The sequence below is a fragment of the Molossus molossus genome, unplaced genomic scaffold (assembly GCF_014108415.1).
Source record: "Molossus molossus isolate mMolMol1 unplaced genomic scaffold, mMolMol1.p scaffold_m16_p_2, whole genome shotgun sequence".
In the NCBI taxonomy this organism is placed as follows: Eukaryota; Metazoa; Chordata; class Mammalia; order Chiroptera; family Molossidae; genus Molossus; species Molossus molossus.
In genome coordinates this window covers 60271662-60288094 of record NW_023425355.1, presented here as the reverse complement: position 1 = coordinate 60288094, position 16433 = coordinate 60271662, and the positions used below count along the sequence as shown (strand labels likewise).

The window sequence follows — 16433 nt, the reverse complement described above, 5'->3', positions numbered from 1 at the left end:
TTGAGTCATTGTGTGGAAGGGAGATGATTTAATTGAGGGAGGGAGGGAGGGAGGGAGGGAGGAAGAGAGAGAGAGGAAGAGAGAGAGAAAAGAGAGAGAGAGAGGAGAGTTAGGGAGATTCATAATAGCATATACAGGATTTAGAAAGAGGAGGTTTAGAGTTATGAGTACTCAAAACATAGTTTATTTTTGTATTATCATTTATTAAATATTGTATTACTTTCCATACAAACAACTGTAAGCCCACTTTTGCCCTACCTTATGTATATTCTATTGGTTCTTCTTTTTCTCTGGAGAACTCTGACTAATACAAGAGGCCCTACTAAGAAGGTAGGTAGGTAAACTCCATGAATAAAACTTACCTGTGTAATATTGTGTTGTGAAGTGGAGTAAAACTTTCAAAAACAGGTATGTCATCCTAAAATTGTGCACACAGAAATGCCTGAGTGAAAGATTTGAAGGGTAACAATAAAAAATAACTTTATGTAATGATTAAGATGGCACAAAGTACAAGATTGTGGTAATAGCCATAAACATTAGAATTCAGAAAGTGCAAAAATCTAGAAGAAAAAGTGAGTGAAGGAAAATAATTCTTTGAGATGTTTAAGTGTTGTGGTAAAATAACTTGTCCTCCCATAGGATGTGGCTAAGCCCTGTAGCCATTATTTCATTTTCTTTATCTTCCCCTAAATGTATTTTCAAACTCCTTTAACTATTCATTTTTTTTCAGTTCTTAGTTCCATTTTTTTCCTTTTTTTAAATTATATTTTTAATTACTGTTTATATATAATATTATTTTGTATTAGTTTCAGGTGTGCAGCTTCGTGGTTAGACAATCATATACTTTGCAAATGGTTCCCATTGATATTTTCAGTACCCACGTGGCACCATACATATTTAATATAATATTATTAACTATATTCTCTATGCTATAACTTATGTCCCTGTGACTATTCTGTAATGACTAATTTGTACACCTTAATCCCTTCACCTTTTTCACCCAGTCTCCCAATCCCCCTTACATTTATTTGCTGCATAATTTAGCCCAGTGACTTATACAGAGTAGGTGCATATTGTACATTATTTCAGAATGTTATAGAATATAATTAGGGGATTAGCATAAAAATTCCTTTAATACCAAGTAGAAAAATAAAGGTTACACAATGAACCATATAAATTACCATAGGGATTTAAAGAAGATAAACATTTCATCTTGTTTGGAAGCATGGGTAAGTTTTTACAAAATAGTTTGCATTTAATGGTAGTTTGAAATAAGGTTGCATACGTTTTTATTATTGTAAATTAGAGAATAGTAAGATTCTGGTGAAGGAAAAGCAGTAAGGAAGGCACAGTGGCAGGAATGTGAAAGGTAAAGGGGGCAGGTATTAAAAAACCAAAAATAAGTCTACTTAGAAGAAATATGTTTATTGTATCTATTCAGAGGCCAAATAGTGTAAATGTGAAAAAAGCTGGCAAGTGGGAAGATAATAGGAATTGATTGCATTTACCTTGAAAGAAAGGATAGGACATACTGCACTGGAAAGCATTCAAATTCTCCAAGTTGTGAAACACTGTAGAAGCCAAACAAAACATATCTTCCAGCTGTACTTAACCCAGATACACATTTTTAAATATTGGAACAAATGAGGACAAGTGAACATATGGTTGGAGTAGTATTTTTTGTCCATACTGACTGCAGATTAAAGCTTGTGCTGCTAATTTATTAGGTAAAAAAATAATAATAAAAAAGGTTACTGAGAATTATTGAGGAAAAAATAATAGAATAATCAGTACTTCATCAGGAAAGTGTATACAACAAATGGAATGGGCCAAGATTGACTCATTAGGAGGCTAGAAGATTAATATGTGGTCCAGATAAGAAATAGTGAAGGCCTGAACTAGAGCAGGTTGTAGCAATGGGATCTGAAGGAGGGTATGGATGTGAGAGGCACAGTAAAACTAAGATTTTTCACCTGTAGACCTCCATGTTCGTCATTTGTGAAATTGGTTAAATAGTAATAGGTATATCCATAAGCAGAATACTATATAGCCATTAAAATGTATCATTCCTATTTTTATGCATTGATATGGAAAGATCTTCACACCATATTGCTGAGGAAAATTTCAAGCTAAAAAACATTGATAGTATGATCTAATTTATACAAAATCTTGTTGATATGGGTGTGAATGTGTGCATATATATGTGTAGACAATTATTGATAGATTTCTAAAAGAATGCCAAACAGAATTTCCCTGCCCTTTAAAATTATTTAAATTTTTCTATCATAGCATACATTATCTTTCTAATGATAATAAAAAAAATAGCAAGTCAATATCATTTTTGGAGAAAAAACAACTATAGTTATAATACAGTGTGAACATGCTACACTGGGTTTAAGTAAATATTAATGCGGTATTGCTGGAAGGAGAAGCAAGTCAGGATGGAAACTTTCTACCTGAGTTGAGTTGATCTTAGAAGATTGAATAAGAGCACATAAAGCAGAAAGATTGAGGAAAACTTTGCAGATAGAAGGCTTGGTAAGAAGAAGGTTAAAAGGAACACAGCATTCCTCAGTAACCTGAAGTAATTAAAAATGTATTAAACTTTGGATGTGATGTGAGGAAGTTGAATTATTGTAAAGGCTACCATTTATTGGACAATTACTATGTGCTAGGTAATCTGTTAAGTACCACACCCTGAAAAACCATACTAAAATATTGCTTTCTGTAAAGCATATATATCTCAAAATAAGTATCTAAGTTCAAATTTATTCACTTTATGCAAAGAAACTTTGGAGAAAAAATAATAATTAAATTATTTAAAAACTATACTAGTTCTTTTAAAACATCTCAAATATAATATATTTTATAAAATATTGCTTTCTACTGGAATAAAAATGTAGTATAAATTAAGGTACATTTATGATGGAATTAAATTTCAAAGTACTCAGAAGGATATTTTTAGCATTTTATATAGTAAGAAAATCCTAGTTCTATTTTCCAGAATTGTCATTAAGAAATATGTCTAGTAACATTGGATATAAAAAACATCATATCATTTGGGTATTGTCATATTGACTATTATTGAAGAAATGTTAGAAACTGCTAAATTTTAGTGGTAAGTAGACCAAGAAATGCTAATTTGAAGAATTGTCTCATGCCACATACCAAAATCCAGAAAGTAATTACCTGGTAATTCCAAAATTTAGCTAATGAGATGTGAAGGGGAGCAAATAAGTTGAAAGGAAACATCACAGTGGTTGGCAAGCTTGGAACTATTCAATAAAGAAAACGGATTATTTATGTGGTCAGTGATATAATACTGGAAGTTATGGTGATTTTATAGCTAGATACATGAGAAAACTCAATGGAATAAACTTACTAAACCATAGTCAAACTTCTGTTAACAAAAAGTATGAGCTATAAACAATTTATAAAATGAACCTCTTTGTTCATGCATGTATGTAAACATATTTTATTCACTTCCTATCAGTAATGCCATGGCTTCTGTTATTACTACCTCAAACATAATCTATACACTGACATTTTTATTTGCACATGCATTTTAATATTATACGTATGTACTATATGTATTTTGTAATTATTTATTTATTTATCCTGCACTTGCAAAAACGTTGAAACAGGTACACAGGCTTAAAACAATAAAAACTTTCCTACTTCCTACTTCCTCCTATGGTCAGTGCTGAATTATCCAATAGTCTTCTTGATCACAGTCAAAACTAAGCTTGATTAGAAATCCATCCTCATAAACATTGAATTGCCCATCTCAACATCATTTAAGATTTTCAAGCCACAAAGCATGTATACCCTGTAACACTTCAACCTCTATTGAATTAGTATTTTTATTATGATTATTACTACTTCAAAGTTTTAAACCACACTCTAATTCTCCTGCCTTTATGATACTTAAATTTAAATAATCATACTCCATCTCTTTCTTTCACTCTACTTTGTAAGTTTCATGAAGGGGAACCCTATCTATTTTTGTTTAATACACAGCAGGTACTTGGTAAATGAATGAATTAATATATTATCGTTATCTACCTTAATAATTTCCTAATACCAGTCATTGTCCTAAACACTGCTAGACTAAAACTTAGAAAATACAGTACTTAATTTTGGAAATTTATACACATGATAAAATGAAGTGAAATATTGAAAAAGTTTCTGATTTGGTAAGAGTGAACCATTTTTTTAAACTATATTTTCTGATACTATATATGTGTAATCAAGATTTATTTAGATATCTTAAGGGTTGTTTTAAAATTTACCCAAATCAACTTTACAAAAAAAAAAAAATTAGAAAAGATATTGTGCAGCTCTGTATTTTAAGTGAATACTATATTTTCCTTAGTTCTCCAAAGGGTTTATAATGCTTTCCCTGGTTCATGAAAAATGTATAATCTTGACAGTAAATTGTGTAATTTTCTGCACTTTTATGAAAAACAGTGTCACAAAATCAAACATGTAGGGTGTTACAATTTCAACAACTGTGGAACTTCATGAATGAGCTGTTCTTTATTCATATCCCAAAAACTGCTTGAAGAGTCAACAGGAAATAAAATGTGATTTCATATATAAAATCGAATAATATGTTTCTCTAACTTTATTTCCTTAAATTGGTTTTCATTTGGGCTCTCTAGTCAAAAATATTACAGTATACTTTTTGTTTATACTTCACTGTGGAAGCAGGCACTGGGGAATTAATTTTATTCTAAGTGATTGTTTCTCAAGACTATGGAGTATTAGCAAAGAGATGCCAAGCTGTTTTTGTTTTTTTTTTTTTCTTTTTTAATATTTGGATTTAATATTTCTCAGCCAACCTTTTTCATTTTGGTAACAGCTTTTAGAAGGTTGTGATTCTAAGCCCTTAATACATAAATGTCTATTTTATGAAAGCTTGAAAAAATCAGCAAGTAACAAAATATCTTAACTTCAATTGGATCTTGAATTAGCTGAATGAGTATAATGAAAAATTATCTGATGTTGACATAATCTTGTCAAAATCTCTATATTTCCAAATTTATTTGGAACCACTACTGATGAGTAAAACTAGCTTAAGTCCTTTCTTTAAAAAAAAGGAAAGAAACTTGGTACTTCACATGAATGAATGGATGCTGTCTATTTTAAAGCAGCATACATATTTTCAGTGATCACATTTATCTAGCAGTTGCTTATTATTATGCAGCAAAAATACCAGATGGCACACAGGAAGAATTTATAAACAGGCTTTGGTGAAGAGCAAGAAAGTACAAAAATTTATAGAGATCATGGTCCATAAAGGATGGATGGCTGATAGAACTAACAATTTGGATACTGACTGGTAGAAATAGCTATGAAACACCTGTCATTTGCATTCTATTATATTTACTGAATAAAACTGTGATTATGAAGAGAAGATCATTGGATGTGGAACTTGAGCAATTAAAAGGCAAAGGTCAAACATATGAATATTGAAGACCCCCAGGATGAGGTGGAAACTTCCAAGTCTTGAGATTTATTAAAGTCTTCAATAGGATATAATGTGGGGCATGCCTAGGATAATGATTGGGTGATACACAACATTTCATGACCAATGGAGAATATAAACAAAATGTTTAGCACATTTGAATAATTTTGAATTGGTATGTTTTCTTTTTTTTTATTGGTATGTTTTCTTAGATATTTTGCTACATATACTATGGATAAAATGTGTATTTTGGTTTATTTCTCCCACAGTAATTTTCAAATTTGGACTTATTTGTGTATCACTTTACTTATTGTGATTTTTTTGTAAAAATATCTCTAAAGCCAGAACATAGAGAACCCATTTTAATGGCAGGTAGTAAGAGCTCAACATAATCTTTAAAAAATGCAACTGATTATTTTGTGTATGTCTGTTTTCTTGCCAGTCTGAAATTGCTTATTGCTAGGGATGTTAAAGGGCCCTGGCAGAAAAAGCACAGCAGTATGAGAAATAGAAGAAACAAAGACTGTGACAGTGGTTCTTAAAAATCACAGGGTCTTTTCATAGGAAAAAATTAATGTTAGTGGCAAAAGAATAACATCTCCCCCACCTTTTACTTTTAGCAAGTCCTGTGATAGATAACAGACATTTTCTGTATATTAGTTTTGCAACAAAAATTAAACCTACTTTAGTTAAAGGTATATTATGAAAGAACTGTCCCCTGACAATAGTTCCCTTTAGAGAGTACAACTAAAAGTGACTGACGAGAGAGAGAGAGAGAGAGAGAGAGATGACTTGATAGGAAACAGGCAGAAAGAAAGATTTTTTTAAAAAGTAAAAGTTTTATTGCAACAGAAACAATTAAGGGAAAAAATAATGCTCCAGCCTAAGTGGTAGAATTTTTAGGAGAATTTATGTTATAGAGAGAAACTAAAAATACAAGTTTTTTAAAGGAGAAATAAAAAGAGAGGCTAAACACATGACCCCAGGCTTTGATTTAAAAGGTAAAGCTATAGTTGACAATATATATGTTCCACTCTCCCAACCTCTAACCAAAATGTGCTATTTTGAAAGGAACATGGAGATAATGGAGTTCTAAGTTGTTAGTGAGGACAGGTTTCTGTTAGCAGTTTGATTTCATGTGCCTATTTCAGAAAAGTATTTACTGTTATTAGATAGAGAAATCTAGTGTTTCACATTTAGGTTATGATGAGAAAACTGTAGGAAAGGATGAGTTGGAGAGGCTCAGTATGTAATAATGCCCTGAAAACAAAGGGACAGGAGTAACTTTGCCAGATAAAATATAGACCACCCAGTTAAAATTGAATTTTAGATAAACAAAAATACCATTGCACACAACATACTACTACTAAAATATTATTCACTATTTATCTAAAATTCTAATTTAACTGTGTGTCCTGTATTTTTATTTGCTAAATTTGTCAATCCTAGCCATGGGATGAGGTAAATGAGATAACTGAATAGGTAAGACGTATGAGAAAGCATCAGTGATTTCTAGCATAGCATGACCCCAAATGAAGAAAACTGACATATGCAGCCCCATTTTTGTACACATAAAGATCAGTCACAATGCACAGAGACTCATATTTAATAGTATAATTTTACATTTATTCATGCAATTACATGATATATTTACTCTGGCAACAATACAGTTCATAGAATCATATGGTACATTAATTGTACAGTGTTCATGGCCTTAATGACTATTTTTATCAAAAATTAATTCAGGCCCTGGCTGCTCTGGATCAGTGGTTAGAGCATCGGCCTGCAGACCAGAGAGTCCCAGGTTTGGTTCCCGCTAAGGGCAGGTACCTCAGTTGCAGTTCGTCCCCGGCCCGTTTGGGGTCATGTGGGTGGCAACCACTCAATGTGTCTATCTCACATCGATGTCTCTCTCTCTCTCTTCCTCCCTCTCTTCCCTCCTCTATCTGAAGATAAATGCAAAAATTTCCTCGGGTGAGGATAAAAAAATATATATTAATTCTGTAATAAAGTTTAGTTTTGAGAGCTAAGATATTATGCCAGACTAAATGGAAGCTGGCAGCCTCTAATTTTATCATAGAGTTTGGATGATATTACAGAATTATTTTTTATCAATATGTATTATATTTGCTAAATTTAATGCTATTAATTGCTTCCAGTAGTTTGCTGAAATACTTTTTATCTCCAGCCAAGTTTCTCTCTTCCCTAGCAATTTTAATTGGGTAGTGCTTTCCTAAGATTGTCAAATATATTGTCAAACTTACAAAAAACTGTTCCACCTTTCTTTCCTTCCTTCCTTCGCATTTCCTAATTTAACACTCATTTATTTTAATTGAAAAAAAAATCACTGCATATCTTTCTTTCTAAAATTTTGATGTTGGTATACATCCTGGCTTTCATTCTCTATTTTGAATTAATATTATTGGATTTCTCTGATTTTTCTGATTGTATATTTTGAACTTCCAGTTATGAAGTCAGATTCTTACCTCACAAAACATCCTTTTTCTTGGTTATTTCAAGTCAACATAGGCTGTTAGTGAAAGTACTATGGTGGAATCTATAATCAGATGTTTGACACATGTTACATGAGGAGAAAATAGATTATTTAAGTATAATTTGCTATCTATAAGAACTCAAATGGCATTAACCATTTTCTGCTGTAATAATTTCTGCTCCTGGTTTGTGACAGAAGGCAAAATTTTCTGAAAGACCTCACCTCCAATCCCATCCCACTCTAGTCTCTTTGGCTCAATAAAAATGTGACTCCACTGGGACAGCACCAGTGCACAGTAAATAGTCTTTTTCTAACCCTCTGAGTGCATGCAATTTGTCTTTTCCCACAGATCAAACTTCTGCCACAACATTTTGGTTTTGACCAGAAAGCCAACAGTCGTGCTTGGTCCCTTAAGCCATGGTTGTCAGAAGCTGGAGGAAAGGAGCCACTAATTTTGGGCCCCCACAATGGAAAAGAAGGCACTCCACTAGTGATTTCACTGGACCCTGATTCTCACTGGGCCTGACTGTAGTCAGCCACTGCTGCACTCAAACAGACTCCAGGGAGGATAGAAAAGCCTGCCAGGACATTGGATCAATAAGTGTCCCTGGGAATCCAGGACTGAGTTCATGCCCACCTCTGAGGCGGAAGGGGAGCTTGATCACCTCTCAAGCGGCGTAGATGCTGCACAGGATAGGGAATTCCTGGGTGGAAGTTTAAATTCTGTGTGATTCTGCATGTGAGTGACCATGTTCCACAATGCCTGTTACAGAACCTGCGTGAGTTCCAACCTGTACATCTGTGGTGACTTTCTATGGCTAAAGGCAATATCAGGTTCTTGGGGACATTTGTCTCCAACAATAAACCTGATCCAAGTGGGGGCCTTATACTGACCTGTCAATGCCAAGAAGTGCCAATGTTCCTGCAAGGGGAGCAGCCATGCAGATGAAATGAAAGTTCCTTCCTGTTTGTCTTGCGGCACCATTCACTGGGAGGTTACATTAATTATCTTAGATATCATTATGGGAGGATATTCCTCTGAACCCACTGTTCTGGAATGTATGATAAATAATTTTATAAAGGGGTTCTCAGGAGATTATGGGGTCAAATTGACCCCCCAATAATTGTGCACCCTCTGAGAATTTTAATGGCTCAGATTTGGTGTGGAATAGCCCTCTGAAGGCACCCTTGATGTCCCCACAGTCCAGGCCGTGTATAGGGTAGTCACCAGACACTCTGGCCATCTGACCAATTTTTCTACATAGACCAATGGTTGGAAATAACCCAAATCAGGCCTCCTTGGGTCCAATTCTGTGTTACTAGTCAGGGACAGTGTAAGGTCCTTGTGGCACACGGTGAAAGGAAGACTTCACAGGGAATTAAGCAGCCTCCTATATTACAAGGGGATTTGGAAGAGGCTCCTCCACTGACCTAAGGATGGGGAAACTCACCTCCATCTGTCTCACCCCTACAACTGGCCACTGTGTCACTGGATCTGGAGTCACCAGAGCCAGTGGGAAGATGTCTCAGGTCAGCGACCCAGAAACCCAAACCCCCAGTAGCAATGCAATTACCACTGCAGAAGACAAGGGGTCCACAGAGAAAGGGCCTTGATGGGACTCTACAAAAGGGGGGAGCAGTCTTCCGGACTCATTACCCAACCTAGGTCGACTGTAGCAAATTGTTACAGAAGCCAGAAAGTGGCTCCAGACCCAGGTGCCAGCTGGACATCTAGACATAGAAGCCTGGGCATGAGAGGCCTAAATTGATGAGGAACCCTCAAGGAGATCCACAGTGACAGGGACATGGGAGAGGACAGGAGAGACACATACAAAGGCACAGAGGTGAATCTAGGGTTTGGGGTGGATAGAGAGAGGCCAGAGAAGCTATGGAAAATAGAGGCAGGAAGAAATAAAGATGCAGGAGAGGAGGGTTTGCAAGAGATGGGTCACTAGGCAACTCTCCCAAGCCAAGGGGCAAGTTTTCTCCATCTTGTCTGAAGGTCCCCAGTCCGTCTGCATCTCTGCCTTTGACCCTGGTGCTAGTCTGAGCCCCAGGCTGCAGAGTGAAGTTTTCCACAAGGCCAGGGTGTAAAGGACATGGTGCCCAGATGGCCTCAGTCACTTCCAGCTTCAGCACTCTGCCATGTCCCAGCTGGACCCACATCCCAGGAGGGGCTGGATAGGCAGCTGGCTGTGGGGAGCCCAACCCCATCTGCTGCTCCCCACTGTGACCTCAGTCTGGCTGGTGTGGCTCAGTGGTTGAGAGTCGATCCATGCACCAACAGGTCACCAGTAGATTCCCAGTCAGGGCACATGCCAAGGTTGTGGGCCCAATCCCTAGTATGGGGTATGCAGGAGGTGAAAAAATGAGTGCCTCAACAACCAGTAAGGAAAACCAGGAACTTCTGTTTCACCCAGCCACTACCAGCCAGACTTAGTTTTCAAGATCACCCAAGGCAAACAAATGGTAGGGGCTGAAAGGAAACAGGCAGTCTGCATTATTCTGCTTTCCACTTCCTGTGGACATATTTGAGAATTCCTGGGAGCAACAGGGTTTGTTGAATAGGAATACCTGGATTTCCAGAACTGGCAAAACCCTTATGAAAGGTACTGAAGCGAGAAGAATAGGCACCCCTTGTCTGGGGCCCCAATCAAGAAAGCATTTACCAAGCTCATGGAGGTGCCAGCCTTAGGACTCCCGGATGTCCCTAGGAGTCCTAACCCAGCAATTTGGGCCTTGGCAGAAATTGGTAACTTACCTTTCAAAGAAAATTGACCCGCACTTGGGAAGAGGAGATTGTGTTTTCTGAGAAACTCAACTGCAGCATCTTTCTTGGTTTGGAAATCCCTGCTAGGCTGTGGTACCATTTCCTTGCATTTGGGACCAAACTCCTCATCCAGTCCCTGAAGGGAGGCATCCCTAACTCTATGGGGGTGGGGGGTGCTGGGGCTCACATCCTATGTGGGAAGAGTCCCACCAGTTGTCAGGGCCCCATGTGCAGTTTCAAGACTCCTGGAAACCCCAGATTTAGCCCCCAAAGAGCCAGGTGCTTTGCTTTCCTGTGTAGATTCATGGAGACCCTGGTGGTGGCAGATGACAAGGTGGCAGCATTTCATGGAGTAGGGCTGAAGCGCTACCTGCTCACAGTCATGTCAGCTGCAGCCAAGGCCTTCAAGCATCTGAACATCTGCAACCCTCTTAGCTTGGTGGTGACTCAGCTAGTGGTTCTAGGTCCAGGAGAGGAAGGGCCCCAGGTGGGACCCAGTGCCTCCCAGACCCTGCACAGCTTCTTTGCCTGGCAGCGAGGAGTCAACACACCTGAGGACTCGGACCCAGATCACTTTGCTGTTTACTCAGACCCAGATCACTTTACTGTAAGGACCTATGTGGGGTTTCTACCTGTGACACCCTGGGCATGGCTGACGTAGGCACTGTGTGTGACCCCGCTTGGAGCTGTGCTCCATGTGTCAGCCTGAATGGGCCTGGGAGCACCTCTTGTCATGTCTGGACTCCCGTCATGACTCACATGGATCCCAAGGAACTCTAGTACAAACCATAAACTCCCCTGCACCTGCCTGTGACTTTCTCTGATAAAAACTATGATGCAGAACACCAGTGCCAGCTTCCCTTTGGCCCTAACTCACACCACTATCCACAGCTGCCATTGCCCTGTGCTGCACTCTGGTGCTCTGGGCATCTCAATGGTCATGCCATGTGCCAGATGAAGCATTCACCAAGAACCGATGGCACCACATGTGGGCCCTCACAAGCCTGCATAGGTGGCTGCTGCCTCCATGTGGACCAGCTTCAGGACTTTAAGATCCCACAGTCTAGTGGCTGAGGTCCTTGGGGGTCCTGGGGTGACTGCTGTACTATTTCTGCTATGGAGTGACTACTCTCGGAACTGTGGGGGTGGTGTTTAGTTCTCCTCCCGGGACTGCACACAGCCCAGAAAGAAGAATGGGCACAACAGGATGGAGGAAATATAATGAAGGAAGGATGGTGGATACTCCCAGTCCACAGAATTTATATGCCAGGACAATTAGCCCATCAGTTAGTCCTCCAACAACATGAACTCACTCATCTGGAAAAAAAACTTCCCTAGAAGACTTTTAAGGCAGTACTACCTGATTGCTTGACTTTCATCCCTCTGTGCCTCAGTTTTCTAATGCTGTCGCCTCTGTGCTCAAAACAATGCCAGACAAGGCCCCACCAGGCCTGCCGGGATCCAGCGCTGTGGTCAAGCACCCTTTGAAGATATAGAAGTAGACTTCTCAGAAACAGGACCCAGTAGAGGAAATAAATATCTCCTGGTTTTCATCTGTACTTTCTTGGGCTGGGTTGAAGCTTACCCCACATGTACAGAAAAGGCAAGAGAAGTAACCAAAGCTCTACTAAGAGACATCATCCTGAGATATGGAATGCTATTGACTATAGGATTAGACAATGGCTCAGCCTTCATAGCAGAAATAGTACATCAGGTAGCTAAAATTCTAGGCATCCAGTAGAATTTGCACATAGCCTACTGGCCCCAGAGTTCAGGGAAAGCAGAAAGCATGAATCAAATCCTTAAGCAGACCATGGCAAAACTATGTCAAGAAACTATTCTTGAGGTACATAAGTAGGTAACCGATAGAATATCCATTCCCCTGGGAATAAGTGTACACCCCCACAAACCAGGGGACCGTGTCTGGATAAAAGACTGAAAAATGGAATACCTCAGATAAACTTGGAAGGGGCCCTATTTAGTTACACTAACCACTCCCACAGCTCTCAAGGTTTCAGGTTTGAATACCTGGATCCACCTCTCATGGGTAAAGGCAGCTCACCTGCTATACGACAACCAACCTGTCTGGAGAATGACCACTACCCAGGACAATTCTCTTCTGGTCACCCATAAAAGGACAGCAAAACCTGCTGATCGGTCTATGGCAAGTGCCTGAAGACTCCAACAGTAGAATTGAGGGTCATCAGCTGCTGAACTGATTTCAGCACTGGACTCTGTGCTTACAGGATCAAGTAGACTGTAGCAGCAGTAGTAGTATAAAATATAAGGGGGTTAGAGCAACTGATTGCTGTAAAGGGGGAAATATGCCTCTTCTTAAACAAGGAATGTTGATTTTATGTTAATTTGTCAGGAATAGTTAGAGACGTGGCCCAACAGTTAAAGGAACAAATACTGGACAACTTTGATACTCCCATTAGCTGATCCTCTCTTAATGCTTTTTATAGCACTTCTGTTTGGCCCTGTATTGACCCGTACCGCAGGTCGCGCAATGAGGACTCTAGAGGGGGAGTGAGGATGAGGAGGGACAAGAGACACGAGAAATGGAGACAAGACAGGATTCTGATCAAGTCTCATTTATTCAGGGGTAATTCATACAATATATAGGGCAAGAAGCACCTGTTGCCAAGCACCAGGCTTGCCCGAAGCAATTCTAGGAAATACTACAAAAGGAACAAAAGGTCAGTAAAGAGGGCTGATGAGTAAATGGTTACTTAAAGAAATGCAAAATACAGAGATAAAGAAATGCAGAATGCAGAGATATCCTGCCTTGGGGCAGGTGATGGCAGAGCAGATTATAACAAAATTGATGCCATGCAAAATGTCTCCCACACTGTATTCTCAACATGCTAACCCATTTAATTTCCTTTCACTTAGAAACAATAAAGCTCCAAATGATGCTTGAAATAAGGACTCCCAACTACTCTCCTCTGGATGGTGAAGAACTCTAGTTGCTGCATCCTTCCCCTTCAATGCCCCTATTTCAGCAGGAAGCAGTCATAGAGATTGTCACCCCTCTTCCTCACATGGCACTAAGGGAACTCCATGTCTAAGATGTTCTCTAAGTCTGCTAGAAGCAGTTTGAGAATCAAGAGAGGGGAATGAGAAGGCAAGCCAGGTGCAGCCCCTTAGGCAGTGCAGAGACACTGTCTCTGGCTTTTGTAATTCCCTTATATCTGCCAATGCCTAAACTACACTGGAACTAGAAGGTCCCCAAATACCCAGAGGCTTACCACATATAAAAAGGCAGCTGGCATCCTGGCTTGGGGCTCAGCCTTTGGAGGTGACTCCACTGGGACAGCACTGATGTGCATTAAATAGTCCTTTTCTAAACTTCCGAGTGAATGCAGTCTGTCTCTTCCCACCAACCAAATTTCTGCCACAACAGTATTATTTATTTAGTACTTTTTGGAACAACATGTATTGAATTTTATTGATAATGATTTTTTTTTACCAGTCTTTCTTTACAAAGGTCTTTCTTAGTAACCCGATATGGGTTTATATCTCATTTTTATTTATGTAGGGTTGTGGGGTTTGGTGGATAAACAGAATGTAACCTTGAGGTATGCATTCTTGTGGCCTGGCTAGCTGAGGGCAAAGTATGCAAGGGAGTGAATGTGAATGGGTTGGAACACTGCCCAAGGAAGTAGATGTGATGTGAATCTTGGAAATGGTTTACTACCCAAGGAAGTGAATGTGTTTGTTAGGAATCTCAGCTGAAAACAGCCAGGGACAGCTGGAACAGCAAGAATGCTAGGCTTGCAGAGATGCTATCTCAAGGACTTAATTACCTAAAACACAGTGTAACCTGGGGAGCTCCTAAGAAAATACAGTCGTTCTTTGCCACTTTGTGTGAAGTGGCGAGGGATGACTGTGCCTAAAAAAAAATCCTACTTCACAGAAATTCATTTATTGTGGTAGAGTCTGGAACTGATTAACCATGATAAATCAGGGTCAACTGTAAATTGGGCTGCCAGAGATTGGGAGCATTTGCTTCCTTGAGATGCTCACCCTCCCTCCAGGCCATGTCTGCTTGTAGTTCATTGCGTTGCAATAACCACTGGCAGGCCAAGAGTTAGCAAATTTAGACATATTTTATTAGCTTTGTGTTGGTGATTCTTACTACTGTTATCATAGATTTGTTAATGAGTGTCCTCAACTAGACTTTTATTTTTATCCTTTTTAAAAACTAATTTTAAAGTCTATTTTATGTTGTTGTGATAACAGGTACAACTTCACAGGTAAAAAGTGCTAAGTTAACAGTAGGTAAACACAAACTTAATTTTCTTCATTTTTGGAAACAATAGATTTCATAGATATGGATCTGAAACAGGAGAGAACTAAAAAAAATTTTTAAAACTATAAAAATTCCCATTAAATATTTTCTAACTTCCCTATTATCCCTGAATCAGAGTGTATCATTTATATAATAAAAGTAAGCAATTTTAATATACTTGTCTCACATACCAAACATTGGGATATGCTTATACTCTCAATCTACATTTATTATATTAGAAACCCAACAGTCTCAGAAAGTCAAAGATATATATGAAGAGAGTAATTTTACTCCTTTGTACTTTAAATATATTTTAATTGTAATCCTTTTTCTATCATGGGTTACTTGTCTCATTATTCATTTTAACAGCACATATATTCTAGGGCACTGAAGACAAAATTTTTGCACAGCTTAACTCCTCTGGAGTATAAAATGAGGTGAGAACCTCATTAGTCTAATCTAAACAGAATTCTGGTGGCAATTGCGGTGAACTTTTTGGCAGAAGTCTGAGTTTAACAGTTCTTATCAACCTAGGTTTTCAGCATTCATCAAATTCACCATGTTTCTCATAACCACCTTTTCATCTGCCTTTCCTGTTTTTGCTAATTATGGGATTTTTCAACTAAATATACTAAGTTGTTTTTTATTCTTTCCTACTATTATTAGGGTCCAAAGATTGTTAAGGTCTACTTATTTTACTTTTGTGATGCCTTATTTTTTCCCCCTGTAATCTAGTTTTAACTGCATAGCTACCACTCTATATTGAGTCTAAAATTTCTCTCATGTAAACCTTTGTTATATAGCCTACTACTTAGTCTCCCTGCTTTAATCTCCACATTCTCCAAACCGCCTTATACTGACTAATTTAAGCTTCATCAAATAGAGCTAGGACCAGAGCATTTCCCTGCTCCCTAAACACTGCTGTTCTCTCTTAGTCATAAAACCACTGTCCTTTCTCTGAATTCCTACAAAATGTTTTAATTTCTTATATAACAGAGAATACAACATTGGAATATTGTCTTCTATACAATATAAATGTATTAAAATAGTATTGAATAGATGAATCTATGGATAAATGTACACTCATCATTATATAAAATATGGTTGTGTTTTCTGTTATTGTTTATATAAGTTGTCTTGTTAATTTGAATTATTAAATGAGAATTGTAGATGGTCTGGTAAGTACATAACGATCTAAAATTAAGTCCTAGGTGTAAGCAAAACAGATAGTTCCTATATGAATAAATATTAGGATTCCTGATAAAGAATTTTATCCAATACTCACTTCACCTTACTCTCTCCAAATAATAATAATAAAACTCACATTATTAAATGTAACAGATTTATTTATGTACATGAGGAATTTTCTATAAATTTAGAACTAAATGTAACAGAGCTCAAGTTT

The 16433-nt window shown here is 38.0% G+C and overlaps 1 pseudogene; it reads left to right on the top strand.

The window, feature by feature from the left end:
- The first annotated feature begins 8723 nt into the window (after nt 1-8723).
- On the top strand, nt 8724-11956 carry LOC118635323 (annotated as a pseudogene).
- Nucleotides 11957-16433: the final 4477 nt, after the last annotated feature.